Here is a 12,072-nt window from a genome sequence, read left to right as displayed (position 1 = left end):
GGCAGCAAGTCACCGCAGCTTTGGGAGTTGCAGCCCAGTGGCAGGCCTGGCTTTCAGTTTTGGATCTTCTGTGAATTAGCCTCATTAATAGGCTTTGAGCCTCAGTTTCCACAACTGTAAAATGTAAACTCTATCGGGCCTTTTGCTCTCGTAGTAACCAACGTTTAACAAATGCTCATCATGTAGCAGACACTGTTGTAAGTGCTCGCCTGTTAATTCATTTAAACCTCCTTCATCCCTGTTTTGCAGATGAGGAAACTGAGGCACAGAGGTGCAGAGCTCAGGGTCAAGCAGCTAGTAACAGATGGGGCTAGTATCCCAACCCAGGCAGTTAAACCCAGAGCCTGCATTTCTCCTCTTTTTACTGTGAAGGATCAAACAGTACATATAACGATTATGAAAGCGCTTTGGGTGCAGGACACATTATACAAACACAGGAGATTATTACTACTTATCTGAGTCTCCTGGTGCTTGGTCTTCAAGTGGGATCCTTAACCTTTCCTGGCAAGGCATGGATTGGAAGACAACTTTAGATTTTCCTGAAGCCTTTTATTTACTCGTAACTGGCTGTTAGGTGTTCAGGGAAGCTAAATTTCTAACTCTCTTCCACCTGTGAATAACAGAAGCAGGCTGGAAATCAGGTTTTCTGACTCTCAGCCCTGCGGTACTGCTATTCTGCCCCACCGACCCTCAGAGGCTTAGTTTGGGTTGGCACACAGGAATTCACTCTTCCTATGGCCACTAATTTCACAAGATTACATTCTGATTCTTTCTTCCTTTTTTGTTCTCTCTTTTTTTTTAAAGAGACTTTTGATTGAAATACAGCATCTACACAGAGATGTACACAGATGATAGATGGTCAGCTAAATGTGTCTACATCTGTGTAAGCAGCACCCAGACAAAGAATTAGTACATTATGGCACCCTGGAGCCCTCCAGCCCCTCCCAGCCACAAACGCCAACAAAGGAAGCAGTATCCTGACTTCTAACATCACAGATCGGTTTTGCCTGTTTTTGAGTTGACATAAATGGGATTTCACAGTGCTCTTTTTGTCTGGCTTCCTTTGCTCCATATTATGTTTGTGAGATTTGTCTGTGTTCTGCATATCGAGCAGTTCATTCTTACTGCAAGAGACTAGTCCATAGTTCTGGTCTTTTGAACCAAATCAAGAGGTACAGAGAAGTGTCCTGAAATGATTTAAGTTGGAACTTTAAAAAAAAAAGGTTAAAGCAATCAAACTGCTGAAACAACAACCACCACAAAATTATTTAATCTTTACAAATTAGATCTGGCTTATCGCCCATCTATTAAAAGCCACTTTCCCGGATCACTCCCCCATCCCTTTTTCCTTTCCTTCTCCCCTGAATTCCCACAGCCCTGGCAGCGTCACCCTGCCTGAACCCATAGGAGGGGATGGAGGTTAACTAGCTGCGTTCTACTTGGGTGAACCCACTTTGCTCTCAGAATAACTCAGAGCCTGGACTGTCCCCCACTTGATTAGTAAGTAGAGTTCCTAAGTCTTCAGCTACATAATAGCCACCTTCACCAATAGTTAGAGAAACTGCCTCCTGTGGTTGAAAAGGGGTCCCTTTGACCTCTATTACACTTGTGCAAGTCTACAGGGAAAATGCCCCTGCAGCCCCAGGCCTGAGTGAGGCAGGATGGAATGCGCAGAGAGGGGCTGGTCCTCTGCTGTGTCCCTGCCCAAGCAATCACTGCTGAGACTCACTCCCACAGCTTTCTCAGGCTCTGCCCTGCATTCCCGAGCACAGCTTGGCGGCAAAGGGGGTGCACACTGCTTCTTCATCCTTTCCTCACCAGGCCATGACCAGTCATGATTTCACACTGACCAACCTTTCTAGGGTCTCCCTTTTGCTGGTAACAATGACCTAATCCCAAGATGCAATTTTAGGGGAGCTCTGAAGCACATCCCAGGGCCGCCTGTCCCGAGTCCAAGACCTTATATGGAACAATCCCTGACCGGCTGCGGCAACAGGCCTGGTGCTGACTGTAACGCAACACAGCTGATTCACCAGCTGTCCCTCTCTCCCTAAGCTGGGCCTGCCCGCTCCTGTTCCCACTAAGATCAGCAGGGCATCCGTAACAAAAGTTTAACTAAGATAGCTGAAGTGCCGGACTTTATTATTTTTCTTGTGTGTGTGCTCTTGGAGGCTGTGCTCCAATTTAGTTTTTATAATACTTCTTTCTAAGCTCCCCATTCCTGGGAGGCTGCCCTTTCTGGAATGTAATAGAATAATGACATGACTGGTGCTTTTTCTTCAGGACGTCTCTTACTGCGGGCATGGTCAGGAAGAGGGGAGGAGAGAAGACAGTTATAGCTCAGAGGTTTGCTTCAGCCCAGCTGCAGAGGACAGTTTTGAACGCTAAGCAGTCACTGGGCCCCACCCTGACCTAGGGCAGAGTTCAGTATTCAACAGCCCTTAGTTGGAGCCTTGGCTATTCTTTGGTCTCCACCCTCAACTATTTTTATTTGTTTGGCCTTCTGTTAAGTATGAGGGACAGAATTAAGAAAGTCTCAGACGTAGGAAAGAATACTGAAATCTGGGTTACCAGCTGCAGTCAAAGCTCCTAAGTGGATATTCATGTTCTTTTTATTAGCATCCTTACCACCATTCCATGCCTATTAAAAGCAAAGCATCATAATAGACTCTAGCCGTGGTGTGCTAGAGCGGGCTCAAACCAGTTTGTGAGGCTCCTGTCTAGATTTGCAGGAAATTTGCAAGTCAAATGTTAAATATAACAATTATTAAAGATTAAATTACATAAAATCACAATTGAATGAATTAGATTTAAAACAAAGGTAATCAATACCTCAGTTCACTTCCTAATTATTTCACTACATTTCATTATACTATTCTGGTACTCTTGAGGCTGTTCACAAAGATTACATCCTCATGGTGGAAATACCATATAATGATGTGCTACTGGGCTTCTGTCCCCAATTCCTTGTCTGGGGCTATCATACTGGTAGCTTGAAATCAGCCAGATGGAAGCATTTACTCCATGGGACTCAGAAACCTATAAACTAGGATCTCCTCATCCCCTCAAAGAGTTAGTCATTAACCATTTACAAGCACATCATGACTCTAGTGGCCAGTAAAGCAAATACCTGCCCTCATGCTGCTTAGAATGCCTTGAGGGAAACAAGCCTTTCAAGTCATGGGTTGGGCACCATCTCCAAAATGCCAAATAAGAACGGAAAAGGACATGAGCCTTGAAGTCAGAGTGACTTGTATTAGCATCCCAGCCTGCCACTCCCTAGCCATATCCCCTTAAATAAATCACCTAAAGTTGGCTCAGCGCCTATGGCTCAAGTGGCTAAGGCACCAGCCACATACACCTAAGGTGGCAGGTTCGAATCCAGCCTGGGCCCGCCAAACAACAATGACAGCTGCAACCAAAAAAAAAAATAAATAAATCACCTAAAGTTTCTCAATTGTTTACAAAATGAGAAAAAAGGACTTCCTCATGAGATTGCCACTAGGACTTAATGGCAAAGATGTAAGAGTGTAGAAAGGGCTTTACTCTTTGGGGGAGCAGCATGAGAAATGGTGCAGAATCACAAGAGCTGATCAGACAATGGCCAGTGGTCTAGTATGGTTTGATATTAAGGTACACCACTAGGACACCACGATGGACATGGTGTAGTATGATGTGACCCCGGAAATGCAGATGTACAGGAAGGGAAACACTGAGAGCAGGTGGAACAGGGCGGAGGACACTGAGCGGCTCTGAGGCAGACAACAGTCCAGGAAACCATCTTTGAAGGGCTGCAAATCTAGGCATAATTCAGACAATTACATCCACCAGGAGATATACCCTGTAGGCAGTGTCGGGGGCTAGGCAGGGGTGTCCATCCGAGACTAGTTCCCAGCCATAACTGGAAATATAGAGGCCTTTCCTACATAGACCCTAAAGAGGGAGTCAGCAAGAACTAGGCAGAAGGTCAGGACCTTGGTTAAATAGGTAAAAGTTTGGGAGGAGGTGCATTTCAGTACTCTGAGAGGACAGAGATACTAGGAAGGACAAACAAATTACCAAGTAGCAAATGAAAGCATAATTGAAATGGACCAATAATGAAGGGGTTGACTTTCAGTGAGGATGAGTTCAGCTGCAAGTAACAGAATATATGAGTAAGTAATAAAGATGTTGAAGTATCTCATAGGGACTCAGATGTAGGGGTTCTAGGGTTCCGTGGCTACACATTGTCATAAAAAGGCCAAGCTCTTTCAATCTTTTCTCTCTGACACCCTTACTGCTATTGTTGGTGTGTTTCCCTTTATTCTTGGCCTTGAGGCCTCATGGTCATTAGAGAGCTGCCGCAGCTCACACCACCACAATTGGAGAGGATAGCAGGCGGCAAAGTCTGTCTTTTTAATCAGGGAGCAAAATCCTTTCCCCCAAAGCCCAGCACATTCCCCTTACATTTCATTGGCCAGAATAGGTCTCATACTGTAGTAGTGACACAGAACAGAGTAACGCCTTCAAAGGTGTTCACAGTGCAGTGCTCCGAAACTGTGACTAAGGGACTTTGCAGATGTGATCAAAGATATGAACCTTGAGACTGGGAGGCTCTCCTGCATTATCTGGTGTGCCCAATCCAATCACATCAGCTCATCTGGTAAGGGAGATGGCATCTTGAGAAGGTCTTGTTATTGGTTCTAAGATATAGAGGGCTTTGTGTAAAAACCAGAGAGGGCTGGGTGCCGGTGGCTCACACCTATAATTCTAGCATTCTGGGAGACCAAGGCGGGTGGATTGCTTGAGCTCAGGAGTTTGAGACCAACCTGAGCAAGAACAAGACACTATCTCTGCTAAAAACAAAAAAATTAGGCTTGGTGCCTGTAGCTCAGTGGTTAGGGTGTCAGCTACATGCACCAGGCTGGCGGGTTAGAGCCTGGCCTGGGCCTGCCTGCTAAACAACAATGACAACAACAACAACAACAACAAAAATAGCTGGGAGTTCTGTAGTCCCAGCTATTTGGGAGGCTGAAGCAAGAGAATCGCTTAAGCCGAAGAGTTTGAGGTTGCTTTGAGCTGTTATGCCACAGCTATTTACCGGAGGTGACAAAGTGAGACTCTTTCAAAAAATAAATAAATAAACATAAAATAAATAAATAAAAATTTAAAAAACTAGCCAGGCGTAGTGACAGGTGCCTATAGTCCCTGCTTCTCAGAAGGCTGAAGCAAGATGAATGCTGGAGCCCAAGAGTTTGAGGTTGCTGTGAACTATGATGCCACAGCAGTCTACCCGTGGTGACAAAATGAGACTCTGTGTCTCAAAACAACAACAACAACAAACGAAAAACAAAACCAGAGAGAGGCCACTGGGAGCTAATAGAGGCCCCCAGCTGACAGCTGGTAAGGAAACAGGAACTTCAGTCCTGCAGCTGTGAGAAACTAAAACCCGCCAACACCAGAAAGACCAGGGAAACCCACTCTCCCCTTCCAGAGCCTCCAGAAAGGAACACAGACCTGCAGACACTTTGATTTTAGCGAGTGAGTCCCATAATAGATTCCTGACCCACACAACTGTAAGAAAAAACATTTGCCTTGTTTTGAACTAGAGCTGTAATAATTTGTTATAGTGGGAAAAGGAAACTAATACACAGGCATACCTGTAATCCCACTCCTGGTAAAGGAGCCTGAGATACCATATTTGAATTGTCCCCTGGGACTGGCTGCAGGCTAAGTTCCTTGAGTTGTTGTCAACTATTCATGAAATAGGAATGAGGGCAGATGAGTGAAGCGTTGGGAGCCTGCAAGTGAGGAGTACGGTAACCAGGGCTAAGGGCTGCCCGGCAGGTAAGCACCAGGGCAGACAGGCCGGTTGTTTCCAGCTACCTTCTACTCAGGCTGAGCTGGTCATTAAACGCTCAACAGTGCTCAGGGTTACAACCAGGGGACTACACAGGCCCCCAGAGATCTCCCCTTTCTACCACCACGGCCCAGTACTGATTAGGAGAAAGACTCAGAGAAGGAGCACACGGGTTCCCAGCTGCTGACTGAGCTTCTGGAGCTCATGTTTGGAAAATGCTACTCCCTGTTCTTCATCAAATCTGGGATGTACCAGTACTTTGCAAGCTACTAAAGAAAGAAGTACTGTTAAAGAAACAATGACACGCCGTTGATTGTAACGTCATTGTTGAATGAAGAAGATGTTAAAATGGATAAAAGCATACATCTTAGAATCAAGCACATATGATGATATAAACCTTCCCCTAGTGGTGAGGGGGAAATGCTTGAGATGCTGCCAGCTCAGTCAGAATTGCAAGGGGGTGGATTTGGGGATGGCTACTTTTTTTTTTTTTTTTGAAAACAGTTGCTCATAGCAACTTTAAACCCCTGTGTTCAAGTGATCCTCCTGCCTCAGCCTCCCAAATAGCTGGGACTATAGGCGCCCATAACAATGTCAGGCAAATTTTTCTATTTTTATTTTTATTTTTTTGAGACAGATCCTCAAGCTATCCCCCTGGGTAGAGTGTTGTGGCATCACAGCTCACAGCAACCTCCAACTCCTAGGCTCAAGCGAGTCTCCTGCCTCTGCCTCCCAAGTAGCTGGGACCACAGGTGCCTGCTACAATGCCTGGCTATTTTTTGGTTGCAGCCGTCATTGTTGTTTGGCAGGCCTGGGCCGGATTCGAACCCACCACCTTAGGTGTTTGTGGCTGGCACCTTAGCCACTTGAGCCACAGGCACAGAGCCAATTTTTCTATTTTTAATAGAGACAGGGTCTTGCTCTTCCTCAGGCTGATCTTAAAACTACTGAGCTCAAGGGATCCTCTTACCTCAGCCTCCCGGAGGATAACAGGTAAGAGCCATGGTGCCCTGCCAGGGGCCTATTTTTGAGTTACTAAGGAAGCCAGAGTTCAAGGTGGGACAGGGAGAAGATGCTCATGGAGCTCCTTGAAGCCAAGCTAAAGGATGTGGACTTTCTCCAGTAGGCGATGGGCAGTCCCCGAAGGTTTCCTGGCAAGGGAGTATGACGCTGTGGTCTCTGACCCTATGCCCCCTGATACCTAAAACAGCATTATGACTCCATCTCATATCAAAGCATGAAGGATCACTTTCCTCTTGCCCAAGACAGTTGGAATGGAGTCACCTTTGACTGGCACTGAACAGTGCATTTGCCCCTATTACAAATTAGGACACATTCAAAGGACAACTTTATTTTTAATAAGAAGCTCACTTTCACTCATCCTGACTAATGCACTGGGTGTGTGTGCCCTCTGAGTCATTAGGTTATAGACAACCCTTCTTAGCATCCTCCCTGGGACTCTGCCCCGGAGCCCCGAAGGGCATTAGGGATTTGCCCTAAAGGCTTGATCTGGCCATGGAAAAGTTGCACAGATGAGCCTTTAGGGGTCATCAATGATCATTTTTGCCTCTTTCTTTTGCCTGGGGCTAGGCCTGAGGCTAGCCCTGAGGCCAGAAAGTTTGGAGATCTTTCTGAGTACTTTTATAATTAGGGGGAAAAATCACAGCATCACCCCATGGAAAAGGCTGTAAGAAATCACCTCAAAACCTGTAATTCTTCTGATTAGGAAACAAAGACTAGGGCGGAGCCTGTGGCTCAAAGGAGTAGGGCACCGGCCCCATATGCTGGAGTGGCAGGTTCAAACCCAGCCCTGGCCAAAAACTGCAAAAAAAAAAGGAAACAATGACTCAAGAAATGAGGGTGGCTGACCTGAAGTAACCCACCTAAGGAGTAGCAGAGCTGGGCTGGAATCCAGGTTGTCCCGTAGTGCCCAGGGTATGGCAGGAAAGGCAGTTGAGTGGGTGCAGAAATCCCACCCCCCAGACACAGGGTTTGCCTCCTACTCACTTGGGGCCTTAGGCAAGTTACTTAACATCTATGGGCTTACATGTCCTATAAAATAGGGCTGGTGAGGGCAGCGCCTGTGGCTCAAAGGAGTACGGCACTGGCCCCATATGCCGGAGGTGGCGGGTTCAAACCCAGCCCTGGCCAAAAACTGGAAAGAAAGAAAGACAGAAAGAAAGAAAGAAAGAAAGACAGAAAGACAGAAAGACAGAAAGAAAGAAAGAAAGAAAGAAAGAGGGCTGGTGATAGTACCTACTGCGGAACATTGTTGTGAGGAATAAATTTAAACACTCAAGGTCTTAGACAGTTGCCTGCCAGCTGGTCATTGCTCCAGATAGAGCCATTGTTGCTGTTATTCTTTTCTGGGACTTGGGCTGCCTCCAGCACCTTGCTCCTGCTATCAGGCTAGACGTCTGAACTTTGAGACTTAGGGGCAAAGGCATCTATGGAATCTGTTCCCCTTGCTAATCTGGCAAAGTCAACAAATCATTTCTGTTCAACCCAAGAGGAGCCTCTGGAGATGTTAGGTCGTGGCATGGGGCTGTTTGATGTGAGAGGCTCAGAGTGCTGGATGGAGGGAGAGTCAGTAGCAGAGCTGGGGGAAGGAAGCGCTCTCTGAGGTCTGGGGAAGCCCATCCAGTGTGGAAGGGAAAAGGCAGGGTACAGAACCTGGGAGGCACCTGGCTGGGGGTGCTGGCTCATGCAGAAGGCTAGGAAGGGGGATGTGATGCGGGCATTCCTGGCTAGAAAGGAAGGGGACTCAGAGGCTATGAAAAGAACCATTTTCTGTAGGACTCAGGAAGGGCCTCTCATGGGGGATTTCCTATGGGGCTTCAGGCCTTGGCTGTCTTCCCAGGGAAAGGTGGTGTTTGCCATGGGGAATGTGCACACTGCATGGCTTTAGTTCAGAGATGAACAGTGCTCACTCCTGTCTCTGGCAATGCTGGTCTCCTGGAGCCTTGTTCAGCTGGGAACAAACATGCTCTTTCCTTGAACCATATATTTCAGATGTCTCAGTGCAAGACAGGAACATGGAGATCAGGGCAGAAGTGGAAGAGAGGGGCATGGAAGCTATGAATAATGCTGGGGTGAGGGGAGGAGAGAGCCCTGAGGGGCTATTTCAAAGAAATAGGTCCTTGGCAGAGGGCTTTATTGTGGCCCCAGACTACTAGCCAACCCTAGACCCCTGGTCGTGCTGACATGGCTGTTCCAAGGGGCTCAAGGTGGTCTAAGGCAAAGTCTCCTTGGAGAGAAAAATTTCAAGATTAAAACAAAACAAAAAGAAAGCACAATCAACTCTCTTTGCCTCTTTCTCCTACCACTAATCAAAAAGTATAGTACATGCCATTGAAAAATCACATCTCAGGAATAGCACACACTTTCTGACAGCATCTGCCAAGATTTCTGATGAGGCTGATAGAAACGTGTTCCATTTTCATGTTGGGTAATGAGCAGATAGGAGTCCTTGCACATCTGTTCAGGCAAGATAATGATAATACTATTACTAGAGGCATTGTGCCCTGAATACATTCTATTTTTTTTTCTCTCCACCCTATCCTTTTCCTTCCTCTGTTCTCTCCTTACAACTCTCTCCCTTCTTCTCGTGTTTCCCTTCTTGCTCTCGCCTATCCTTGTCTTTTTTCTTTCCTCATCTCAGTGCCTGCTCAGTTTGCAGAAACCCGTGGGACACCAGTCTGAGCAAAAGCAAGACCCTGTTGCTTCTAAAAATAGAAAAATTATTCTGGTGTTGTGGTAGGCACCTGTAGTCCCAGGCACCTGTAGTTGGGGCTGAGGCAAGAAGGTCACTTGAGCCCAGGAATTTGAGGTTGCTGTGAGCAAGGCTGATGCCAAGTCACTCTAGCCTGGGCAACAGAGTGAGACTCTGTTCCAAAAAAAAAGAAAAAGAAAAAGAAACCCATGGGACAAAGTGAGGAATTCCCATCCCATTAGGAGCAGGGGCTGGCTGCCCAAGATCACAAGACAGGGGAGTTACTTTCCTCACAGTGCTGGTGGTTCCTTCTATAAAGAGCCCCCTCTCACTTGTCAGCCAGAATCCTTCAGCCCAGTCAGAGAAATCTCTGGATCTGTCTATATGCACGATGTCACCAGCAAAGAATCAAGAGAGACAGCAACCGTGACCAGCTAATTCCTGCCAGAGGGATGCCAGATGGAAAGGATTTAAGGTTTTCAACATCCAGGAATATTTTGCGTTATAAAAGGACACTTTTGGATATTTAATTGATTTATAAAGGAATGAAATTTTAACATTGGAGTATAAGCACAAAAATCAGAATGTGGGGCTGAATTTCAAGGTCAGGGGGAGCTGTCCCTGTGCTTATGAAGTCATTCATTCACCCGTTATTCATTTTTGTCAACAAATATGCACCCAGCACCTACTATGTAGCAGAGGATGAGCTGGTTACTAAGTCTCATGATTTCTGCCTTTCAGGGCCTTGAAGTCTACCCCAAGGTTATCTTCTACCCAATTTAAATATAGCTGTGGTTCTCAACATATCTCCTGTATGGAAGCAAAATCCCCTTCGGGCCTCTTCATTATGAAATTATCTTGGGTATCTATATAAAGATGCACTGGTTCAGATTCCTGCACATTGATCTATTAATCTGTCCACTGATCCACATTTCCACACATCCAGCCATCCCTCTTTTCAACCATCTATGCACTCTTTCATCACTCTTTCATCCATCCACCTACCCCTTGATGGTCTCATCTATCCATCACTTATCCATTTATCCATCCATCCATGCATCCATTTATCCTTCCAACCATAGATCCACTCATTCATCCATCACCTCTATCTACAACCATGTGGTAAGAGGCCCATCACTAGTCCAATGCAGAACAGGTCATACCTAACCAATTATAGTTGGGAGCTGTATAAAGCAGAACCGTGGTATTTGTATGCAGAGTCCAGGCCTGATAACTCACAGTGAATCATTCTTGAACGCCGGGCTGTGATCTGAAGAGCAGAGATGGGATACATTTCAGTAGTAAGGGTTCATAGGAAAGTGCCTAAATTTAACCAGTATAGTGTCTATGTTTCTCCCTAGTCTAGGAGAGGCCACTCAGGGAAGTCAGGCATAGCAATCAAGTAACAGGGTCTCATGGGTTGCACTTTGGCTCACAGAAATTATCTTTCCACAGAGTTCTATATTTTTCCTCAACGCGTTGGCACTACTGCATTATAATTATTACTTTCTCTTTGTATATAGAAAAACTAAATAAAGATAAGCTTTTTTGTGGGCAGTTTAACTTCTCAATATACTTTCCACCCAAAGATCCTCCCAAATTGGAGGACTTAGTGGAAAACAGTGCCTGAAATTGTTCCCCCAAGGAAACTGTTCCCTCGATTCCCAAAGGTTGTATTCCAGTGTTTTTCTGGTTGCAGGAATTCTGATTGAAGCTTACACTTTTCTAATGTTAAGTCATGTCCCTTTTTAAAAATTGCACCCCTCTATCCAAAGGTCAGGTGGCACATTCACTAGTTGTCCAAAATTAATGTGTCTCTGGCCAAATAAAAGCTGGAAAGGGGAAACTGGGTGCAGTGGGTAGAGCCCAGAGCTGTCAGGAGTTCAGGTTCCCATGCCTTATTCTGCCGCTGAGTCACTAGGTGATGCTGGGCAGGGGAATTGGTTATTCTGAGTTACTGTCATTCTGCTAAAGAATGGGTATAGGACGCAGAGACCATACTGGGAACAAAACACCAGGAAGGAGAGGGGCCTGTCCTCAACCCAGTTCATCAAATCCTTATATACAGTGCAAGTTTCTGGACCTTGCTTTCCTGGTCTCTAAAGTAAGAGAGTGGGTATATAATATTTAAGGTAGTTTCTGATATCCAGAATCTTAGTTTTACTTATTCTCATACTTAGCATATTTGAGGCCTGGAACAGATAATTTTTAATACCTTGCTTCTCTCGATGAAAAAAAAAATTCCAGAAAAAAATTTTCCCATGGGCTCAGTGCCTGTAGCTCAGCGGCTAGGGCGCCAGCCACATACACTCGAGCTGTCAGGTTCAAATCCAGCCCTGGGTTGCCAAACAACAATGGCAACTACAACCAAAAAATAGCTGGGCATTGTGGCAGATGCCTGTAGTCCCAGCTACTTGGGAGGCTGAGGCAAGAGAATCGTTTAAGTTGCTATAAACTGTGATGGCACGACACTTTATAGAGGGTGACATAATGAGACTCTTGTCTCAAAAAAAAAAAAAAA

Source organism: Otolemur garnettii, unplaced genomic scaffold (assembly GCF_000181295.1).
Source record: "Otolemur garnettii isolate 467f Iridium unplaced genomic scaffold, OtoGar3 scaffold00035, whole genome shotgun sequence".
NCBI lineage: Eukaryota > Metazoa > Chordata > Mammalia > Primates > Galagidae > Otolemur > Otolemur garnettii.
The sequence above is the reverse complement of the archived record's forward strand: the minus strand, read 5'-3'. Positions refer to the sequence as shown.